Genomic DNA, 11,620 nt, shown 5'->3' with positions numbered 1-11,620 from the left:
TAAACCAACCTTGACCAAATCTTTCCATGTCATCCAAGACCTCATCAATATGAACAAGTTTGATGTTGACCATCAGGGTTGACTCTGCCTAGGTTGACCAGAATAAAGGAGACAAGTAGAGACATTGAAATAAAGAGAAGATTCACCCCAATTTGAAATCTTGCAAACTTTCACCAAATTAACCACCACCACCACCTTTCTACTTCAAATAATATATGAATGCAATCCCCCAAAAATATTTCCAAAATTTGAAAACATTTTTCTTTCGGCCATTTTTACAAACACCTTGTGAGCAATATCACACCAAATCAATTTACACTATTTGCAATAGTGTTGGCCCCACCCTTGTCTCCCCTTGGTCCCCTGCAACACCTCCCTAGCCTCCCCATGCCCTAGTGCCCCCTTTTCAACCCTGGCATTGCACTATTTTGGCATAAACTATGCCATGTCGGCCATACATGCACACACCACGCCACCCTAGCCTCCCTACCTTGCTAGCCATGCCAACCTTGTCTCCCAGCACTCCCTGGCCCTACTGGACATGCTAGTACTAGCCCTGGTCGGAGAGGGACACGGAAACGCCAGGAACGGGTCGTGCCCCGACGCGCCCAGAACGCGCCCGACACGTGCCAGACACGCTCTGGACGCGCCAGTGCGTTGACGAGCGCCGTCGACCCAGGCCCCCTATCGCCCTCTCCCTTCTCCCACGCGCTCCCCTGGACGATAGCATCCCGCCAGACACGCTCCCGGGTCTGCGCACGCGCCAGAACCGTCGACGTCGCCACCATGCCCGCCCCATCGCGTTCCCGTCCCTGGAGCCTATATAAGACGTGCCCCTGCTCTTGGACAACACCACACCACCTATCAGCATCCTCCTCTCCCTCCTAGAGCCTCCCTCCTCCCTCCTTGCCTCTCCACGGCGCCAGAAACTCGCCACGGCCACCGGCGGCATCCCTCAAAGCCGCCCCATTTTTCATCACCATAGCCCTCGAGCCCTACAACAAAGTTGTAGCCCTTGGATAGACCTTTCCAACGCACCTAACCCCGCCTCAATCCGAGCTCCGAGGTGAGAGTTAGGGCCCCCGCAAGTTGGCAGCATCGGGAGGAAGACGACGGCCCAGCGCCGTCGGATCCCGATCCGACGCGCCGCGTGCTCCGCCTGTACCCGATGTGCATGCACCATGCATGCGTGGCCCAGGCCGCAGCTGGGCCTGCCCACTTCGTTTCCCGCCCCCGTTTGATTAAAATTTTCGTTTAATTCTTTTTCAGTTAAATTGCTATCAGATGCTTTGCTAGAAATCAAATATCTCCAAATCTACTTGGCCATTTTTAGTGAATTTCATATGGTTGGAAAGCCTGTGAAATTATATATCCAATGCCACTGGATTCAAACCAATATCTGTTGTATAATTAAAGTAGCAAAATAAACAAGACATGGACTTTTCTGCCTTAGAATAATTATTAAAAATCAACAAAAAATGCTTTTAAGTTAATTCCAACTCCTATAAATCACATTACACTTGTACTAATTGTTTCCGCAAACATATTCCATGCTTACTTTGAATGATCATGGCCTAGTTTAATTAAAGGACTATTTGGCTATTTCTAGTCAAAGATATTGTCCAAAACTATTAATAAATCATATGGGAGTCTTTCTCTCATTTAAATCTTGTCATGAACAATTCAAAATGAGGTAAAGACTCTGGTCATTTAGGTCTCATATGAATTGTTGATGATATTAAATCTTTACCATATTAGGATTAAATTGTATGAGGTGCTTCACCTCATTTAAATCATTTTCTTAAATGATGAGTATGAAGAGGTTGACTTAGTCAACCTGGGTCATATATTATTCATGAGAGAAATTAAATCTTAATAAGATAATGAAAGGAAATTATTTCTCTATGTAATTAAAAGTAACACCTTAATTAGCAGGAGAGGAACTTATTTTCCTTAAATAAGAAAAACACATCTACCCACTCCATAGTAATGTGTGATGCTAGTTTAAGTTGTGTAAATTGTATGAAGTGTTTCACTTCATTTAAATCTTGCCCTAAGTACTTTCACATGAAGTTTGAACCCCTGGTCAAATGCTCTCATATGAAATATTTGGAGATTTTAAATCATTGGTAGAATTGTCAAATAGTATGAGGTATCTCTACCTCATTTAAATCATTTTCTCAAATGATGATGATGAATGGTTGACTTAGGTCAACATAAATTCATGTGTGATGGTTTGAGAAATTAAATCTTAAAGAAGATTCAATGAGAGGAAATTATTCCTCAAGAACTATATGGAAACTATCATTTACATATAAAATGAGAGGAAATTATTTTTCCTCAAAGCAAGACCACCAATGCACCAAATTGTATTAATTGTGTGAATAGAATAGTTTGTGTGAATATATGTGATGTTTGGAATAGCCAATGAATTGTTTGGTGATTGTATCCTCGTATTCGTATTTTAGACGCTAGTACCGAGGAGTATCAAGAGGAGGAGGAAGTCTACTTTCAAGGAGAAGAAGACAACTTTGATCACCTCAACCACCAAGGCAAGCTATTACCAATGCAAGCTATACTCTTGCAAGCTAACACCATTGCAAGTTCTATTGTTGCAAGCTAATATTCTTGCAAGTTACCCAAGTGCAAAGCTCTAATAGAGCAAGGCACCACTACCTCATACTTTATGTTTAATGATCCTATCCCAAGTTTTTACCTTACAAGTTTTAAAGTTTTGTTTATCAAACTACCTTTTTGATTCATGATTCACTTGGTCTAGAGTAGAACAAGATCATCAAATTTAGCCTAGAGCAATGAAAGCTAGTTAGCACCCCTCATGACTAGTTGCTAGTGCTAATAAATAAAATTGACTACTTTAGATGGGAACATGTGAAATAACATGACTTTGCAAACCTTGGAATGATGAGTCATTCTATTGAAAGATTTTGAAGGTGAATATGACTGGTAAATGAAATGGTGAATGAAATGGTGAACTTTACAAAAACTGATGGTTGGGTTCGGATGCGATACCATTCCAATTTTGCAAGTACCCCCACAATACCTGATTATGGGTAAGGGCTTAACTGGAAGTTTATGTATCTTAGTATGGGTTCCCTCTAAACAAGCGTCATCGGGGTTATGCCAAGGGCTGCCTCCAAAGAAATATGGAACAATGTGATATGACGTGAATATGAGGTGAATGTCCGGCCCAAGCCCTGTGCAGTTCCCAGGCTGACAGTTTGTCTTCACTGGGAGGCCAAGCTCATGGGGAGAGATGCCTATACTAGGGTATGTAAGTGAAAGGTTATGGTTGGTAGTCCGCACACGGAGTGTGATAAATCAGGGCCAGTTAACCCTGACGGATTATTGCAAATGTTGTGGCACAAGTGTACGACCTCTGCAGAGTGTAGAACTATTCGAATAGCCGCGTCCACGGTTATGGACGGTTGGAAAGGCCATACTGTTCCGTCATCAGACCATTTTCAAAAATGTGACATGTGAAGGGTGACTTGTGATTTGAACTTGAAATGGTGATTTTGAATTGAAATACAACTGAGTTGTGGGAATGACACTAATGTTCCCACTTGAGTTAGTTAGCACATGAAGAGTCTTTATTTCAAATACTTGTGAACTAAAATTGGCTTTATGCAAAAGAAACTAGAGCTTAGCATCCCCCTTACTAGAATTGTTAGTACTTACATTAGTATTAGTTTGCGAGTACTTTAAAGTACTCATGGCTTTGTCCCTGGCTATTCAAATGGCCAGACTATGAAGGAGAACAGCAGTACGAGGAAGATGGACAGCAGGACGTCTACGACAACTAGGATCACTCCTGACGTCAAGCGTTGGCCTGTGGACTATAGAGTCCCCTTCTATCTACGCTTCCGCTATGTATTCGTGATGTGTGTTGAAACAATAGTTCAACTATTATTGTAATATTGGATCATGTGATCTATTTGTAAGACGACTATGATATGTAATGAATGATGACTTATGATATTCAACTGTTATGTCTCGCAACAACAATATTCCTGGGATTGCGATGTATGGCATAACAGGCATCTGGACTTAAAAATCCGGGTGTTGACACTTACCTTGAAGTGATGGAATTGGGTCAACTAACGATACCGAGAGCAAATCGATTTGTGTTGGGGTGCTCACACAAAAACACACGCAAAAGCTAGAAAATATGGTGGTGGGTGAGGGTGGTGGAAAACCAAATGATGAAATCCGAGATCAAGTGTATTGTTAAAAGTGGGTAAGCTCCAAAAATCAAATGTCCAAATGGTGATCACGAAAACACGAAAGATGTGGAACACACACACGAGATAAGTGGGGTTAGTGCGACCAAGGAATGGGCGGAAAAACAAGAACCAACCAACAAGGTGGTGCCCGGTGTCACACTAACGCAAGGAGAGGCAAAGCTTTGGTTGCAACGGAGAGACACCAAGATTTACACGCGGCCTCTCTTCTCGTTTCTCTCTTTTGCTTATAAGCTTTTTGCTCTTTTGTGTTCGGTGGCACTTGGCACTCTTTTCTATGGTAGCACGTGGACTCTTTTTGTGTTTTGCCGGGATTTTTCTCGCACTATATTAGCGTTAGCCTCGCTTTTGCTATTTTGCCACACGAGTTTTGCTTATAAGCTTGACTCCACACTACACACACACCTCACAACGGGGACGCGTGGAATGTCTCGCAACACTTGACAAGCAATGCTCAGGAGGTTTGGATCGCAAAAGGAAAAGGGATTTGCATGTTATACCTAGATGTGGCGTAGGCAGTGATAAACACGCACTTGCAATATGGTGGTGGGATCAAGAGTACGTTTGCAAGTTCGGGGTGCCGAGAGTGTCGTCGTGTGCGTTGGAGCTGCGGGTTAGTGTTACACCAAAGGCACTCAAACTAGAACAAGCAAACACAAGGGTGAAATCGTGGTCGAAATGGAGCTGGCGAGCTTGGCTTGTTCTTGGCGGCAGTGCCGGCCTAGTTGGGGCGGTAGTACCGGCCTGGGCGGTAGTGCCGGCCTGGCAGGGGCGGCAGTGCCGGTCCCTGATGAACAGCTCGAACTGTTCTTCGCGAAAAGCGGACCAAAATCGACCAAAACGAGGAAAATCGATGGAATTGACGTCCAGAAAGTGGGGGAAACGTAGATCAACCAGAGGGGCATGAAATCCATGGACCAAAACCACTCAAAACTCAACATAATCACAGATCTGACCAAAGGCAATTTAGGGCTATTTTTGGGGAATTTTTTGGAAATTTTTTTGGGGGTGAAATCCGGGCTAACCAAGAGCTGCTGATACCATTTGATGAGGCCTAAGGGCTAGGATGTGCCCAGATCTCACGAATTTGACCAAGTGAGTGGATGGGAGAGATGGGAAAGGGGAAGAACACACACAAATCTCAACTCAAAACACACACAACCCAACACAAACCAAATTTACTCCCTTGGTAGGTTAGACCAAGCCAATAGAACCACTTCTTAGAGAGACCCTTGGGTAGAATCTAAGAAGTGAGAGATTGGTGATGGAGATCCAACTAGAACTTGGATGAAAGAGGTAGAAGCCTTGAATCATCCATGAAGAGTAGAAATCCCTCAAGAGTGCCTTGATACAAAGAACATAGTTCTAGGGAGACAAAGCTCAAAGTAGTTTAAGCCAAATCTTCTCTAAACCATAATTGAGGTGGGGGAAGAGGTACTTATAGGTCCAGATTCGCACAGGGGTAAAAAGGGCATTACAAAAAAATATCCTGGTCCATAGATGATAAATAGACGGTCTGGATGAAGTCAACTTGGGTGGGGCCTAAACACTACACCCTAAACCCTAAACACTAAACCCTAAACCCTATACCCTATACCCCAAACCCTAAACACTACACCCTAAACCCTAAACCCTAAACCCTAAACCCAAACCCTAGACCCTAAACCCTAAACACTAAACCCCAAACCCCAAACCCTAAACCCTAGACCCTAAACCCTAATTAACCCTAACCCTAACCCTAAAACCCTAGCTAGATAACCCTCAACCCTAATTAAACCCTGCATATATATATAGGCCAATGACACTTCATTGCGCATCAAGCAGGCGACCAACTAATTAGCGCTGATAAATTAATTAACTTGAATTTTGACAAGTTCTCTCGAATGAAAACACATTTGATTAAGTTGCCTCATAATATATATACAATTAGTGTGCATGCGCGCATGTCATACCTTGCACATATCATTCGTGCATATATTTCAATATATATCTGAACATATTCTTGGGGATATATATATTTCAATCTCTCTCTCGATCAATATATCGTTGGTGTGGCCAAAAAACACACTAGCTAGCTTATATACGCATGCACTTTATGCGCAAAGGCGCGGGTGCCTCTAATAATGTGTGTGTGCACTCGATCGATGATCCCTAAACCTTAAACCCTAAAACCCTAATCCATAATCCCTAATTATACCCTAAACGTACACCCTAAACACCCTAAACACTAAACCCTAGACCCTAAACCCTAAACACTACACCCTAAACCCTAAACACTAAACCCTAAACCCTAACCCTAGAGCCTAAACCCTAAACACTAAACCCTAAACCCCAAATCCTAAACCCTAGACCCTAAACACTAATTAACCCTAACCCTAACTCTAAAACCCTCGCTAGATAACCCTAAACCCTAATTAAACCTTACATATATATATAGGCCAACGACACTTCATTGAGCATCAAGCAGGCGACCAACTAATTAGCGCTGATAAATTAATTAACTTGAATTTTGACAAGTTCTCTCGAATGAAAACACATTTGATTAAGTTGCCTCATAATATATATATACAATTAGTGTGCATGCGCGTATGTTATACCTTGCACATATCATTCGTGCATATATTTCAATATATATCTGAACATATTCTTGGGGATATATATATATATTTCAATCGAATCTCTCTCTCGATTTAATTATATATCGTTGGTGGCCAAAAAACACACTTATATACGCATGAACTTTATGCGCAAAGGCGCGGGTGCCTCTAATAATGTGTGTGTGCACTAGATCGATGATCCCTAAACCTTAAACCCTAAAACGTAACCCTAATCCATAATCCCTAATTATACCCTAAACGTACACCCTAAACACCCTAAACACTAAACCCTAGACCCTAGACCCTAAACCCTAAACACTACACCCTAAACCCTAAACCCTAAACACTAAACCCTAAACCCTAACCCTAGACCCTAAACCCTAAACACTAAACCCCAAACCCCAAACCCCAAACCCTAGACCCTAAACCCTAATTAACCCTAACCCTAACCCTAAAACCCTAGCTATATAACCCTAAACCCTAATTAAACCCTACATATATATAGGCCAACGACACTTCATTGCGCATCAAGCAGGCGACCAACTAATTAGCGCTGATAAATTAATTAACTTGAATTTTGACAAGTTCTCTCGAATGAAAACACATTTGATTAAGTTGCCTCATAATATATATACAATTAGTGTGCATGCGCGCATGTCATACCTTGCACATATAATTCGTGCATATATTTCAATATATATCTGAACATATTCTTGGGGATATATATATATATTTCAATCTCTCTCTCGATCTATATATCGTTGGTGGCCAAAAAACACACTAGCTAGCTTATATACGCATGCACTTTATGCGCAAAGGCGCGGGTGCCTCTAATAATGTGTGTGTGCACTCGATCGATGATCCCTAAACCTTAGACCCTAAAACCCTAACCCATAATCCCTAATTATACACCCAAAACATACACCATAAACACCCTAAACACTAAACCCTAAACCCTTGACCCTAAACCCTAAACACTACGACACCCTAAACCCTTGACCCTAAACCCTAAACACTACGACACCCTAAACCCTAAACCCTGAACACTAAACCCTAAACCCTAACCCTAGACCCTAAGCCCTAAACACTAAACCCCAAACCCTAATTAAACCCTAAACCCTAGACCCTAAACCCTAATTAACCCTAACCCTAACCCTAAAACCCTAGCTAGATAACCCAAAACCCAAAACCCTAATTAAACCCTACATATATATAGGCCAACGACACTTCATTGTGCATGAAGCAGGCTACCAACTAATTAGCGCTGATAAATTAATTAACTTTTGAATGTTGACAAGTTCTCTCGAATGAAAACACATTTGATTAAGTTGCCTCATAATATATATACAATTAGTGTGCATGAGCGCATGTCATACCTTGCACATATATCATTCGTGCATATATTTCAATATATATATGAACATATTCTTGGGGATATATATATTTCAATCTCTCTCTCGATCTATATATCGTTGGTGGCCAAAAAACACACTTATATATACGCATGCACTTTATGCCCAAAGGCGCGGGTGCCTCTAATAATGTGTGTGTGCACTCGATCGATGATCCCTAAACCTTAAACCCTAAAACCCTAATCCCTAATCCCTAATTATACCCTAAACGTACACCCTAAACACCCTAATTAACACTAACCCTAACCCAACCCTAGGTGTAGCTAACCCTAAACCCTAGCTAATTAAACCCTACATATATATATATATATAGGCCAACGACACTTAATTGCGCATCAAGCAGACGACCAACTAATTAGCGCTGATAAATTAATTAACTTGAATTTTGACAAGTTCTCGAATGAAAAACACGTACATTTGATTATGTTGCCTCACAATATATATATATATATATAATTAGTGTGCATGCATGGCCTACCATATGCATTCATGCATTCATGCATATATATTTTTTAATATATATTTGAACATATTCTTGGGGATTTCAATCTCTCTCTCTCTCGATCTATATATCGTGTGTGGCCAAAAACACAGACATACGCATGCACTTTAATTTATGCGCAAAAGGCGCGGGTGCCTCTAATATATAATGTGTGTGCGCACTCGATCAATATATGATCCCTAAACCCTAGCTAAACACCCTAATTAAACATCCTAGACCCTAAACCCTAACCCTAACCCATACTTAAAACACATAACCCCTAGACCCTAAACACTAAACACTAAACCCTAAACCATAACCCCTAGCTAACGCTAATCCCTAACAACCCTAAAACCCTAATGACCCTAAACCCTAATCCCTAAACCCGAACCCTAATCCCTAAACCCTAAACCCTATAAACCCTAAACCCTAGCTCTAGCTATATATATATAGGCCCCAAATGACACACTTAATTGCACATCGATCACGCAGGCCAGTGGGCCTCGCGGTCCCCTAAATTAAGTGTGACATTAACCCTAACTAAACCATATATATAACTAACCCATCCTAGCTAATCAAACTTGGCTACTTAATTAAAACACATAACCCCAAACTATACTAGCTATAACCCGATCTAATAAAAACCTGCTCTATATGTATATAGCTAGCTAGCAAACCCTAGATTAACCCCAATTAATATATATGGCCTATATCGATCATGTATGATCGAACATCCCTGAGATTCATTCATTAATTAATTATATATATAATTAGTGTGCATGCATGCATTGGCCTACCATGCATGCATATATATATAGGTGGATAAACACTTCCTACTCCTGGGTGTAACTACACCCATGTCTCATATACTACCATACGGAAGTATGTACCATACTTTATCGGTTTGAGTATGTTCTTACACTATATCTAAGATATTCTAAACCAAGTTTGGTGAGAAAAATGCAAGTGAGCATGTAGTTTGCACTATATAGCCGAAATACATGCATATATATACGTAAAAATGAGTCTACGTAAAAAAATGTACATACTGCCTACAAAGTATTATATATACTACCAAAATAGTCTAATATACTTCATACTACATGTACATACTATCCGGTTTGATAGATACTCTGTAGATTATGAGAAACACGCGTGGGTGTAACTACACCCGGGTGTAGTATGAATATGTCCTATATATATATATATTTGAACATTCTTGGCGATTTCAATAATCTCTCATCTCTATCTCTCTCTTTATCGATTGGTGTGGCCAGCGCAATGACACACATTATGCTTGCACTTTACGTGCAAAGGCGGGTGCCTCTAATAGTGCATGTCTGTGCACACTCGATCGATCTAGCTAGAGTTTTGATTAATTGTGTAGCACACTAATAAAAAATTTGTAATTTAATTCACAACAAGTTATAATTAACCCTAACACATAAACCCTCTAAATAAACCATAAAACCCTATATAGCTAGCTATAGGCCAACGCCGACCCTTTATTAATTGCGCATCAAGTAGGCCAGGGGTCCTCGCGGTCCTCTAATTAAATATATGTGCCATTAACCCTAAACCCTAAACCGTATATATATAGAAAACTAACCTTAGCTAATCAAACCCTCGTTAAAACACATAACCCCAAGCTAATTAATAACCAAATAATCTAATAAAACCTTGCTATATATATAGCTAGTAAACCCTAGATTATATAACCCCAATTAATATATGGCCTATATCGATCATATATATATATAGACATTATTGGGATTCATTAATTATATAATAAGTACTGATAATTCAATTAATTAACTTGAATTTTGACAAGGTCTGAAATGAAAACACACTTTAATTAATTAGCCTCACAATATATATAATTAATATGCATGCATGGCCTAACCATGCATGCTTATATATGTGTTTAATTTGGGGATTTCAATCGCTCTCTCGCCGCTCTCTCGTTGGTGGCCAACAAAACACACATGCACTTTGTGCGCAAAGGCATGTGCCTCTAATAATGTGTGCGCAGTCGATCGATCTATTTTTGATTAATCATAGCACACAAATAAAGAAGTTGTATTTGAATCCACACAACCCTAATCTAAAACACATAGCCCCTAACATGGCCTAATTAATTGACCCCTTCTCTCTAGCTAATTAGTGGAAATTGCACAAAATCAAAAGGGGTCCCTCACTAATTATACATATATATCTAGATTGTGATAAACTTTTTCCCCATATTTGGTGGATGGGTGCATCTTGGCATGTAAAACTATTAATGTTTGCAAATGGCGTTGTCAAAATTTATGTACAAATGATTTCTTTCCATCCAAAGTGCATAAAATGAGAGTTTTAATGAAGAAAGTACAAATAAAACAGCTCAACATGCCTCCACACCCCGATTTTCACACGAAGTAGAGCATATTTAAAGGATAATTCCAGAGTTTTACTATTTTTCAAGAAACTTTGCTAATTTCCACCCACTCACATGACTTTATGTCGATTTAACGAAAATAGGGCGAATTTAAACTACATGGGCGGGATAGTTTGAATTGTGCGCGCGGCAAAGGGAACCGCCTATTCCTCAACCTTGTGCACGGCAAATTACACACGCAACTCCATTAAACACCACCTACCGGGCGGCCCGGCCGCATGACCCCCCACCCACCCCTACACAACTTATCCCCGTCCGTGCGAAGAGCTTCCCCTCCCCGTCCCGTCCGTGCGAAGAAGAAGCTTCCCCTCCCCGTCGTTCTTCTCGAGACGCACCGGCGGTCAAGTTGATCCACGGTAGGGCTGCTATCTCTAGCTCAATCATGCATCGGGTAAGACGGCCTAACGATTTATATTTTCTTGATGCTGCTA

Source organism: Lolium perenne, chromosome 2, assembly GCF_019359855.2.
Source record: "Lolium perenne isolate Kyuss_39 chromosome 2, Kyuss_2.0, whole genome shotgun sequence".
NCBI classification, from domain to species: Eukaryota; Viridiplantae; Streptophyta; class Magnoliopsida; order Poales; family Poaceae; genus Lolium; species Lolium perenne.
Note: the sequence above shows the minus strand (reverse complement) of the source record.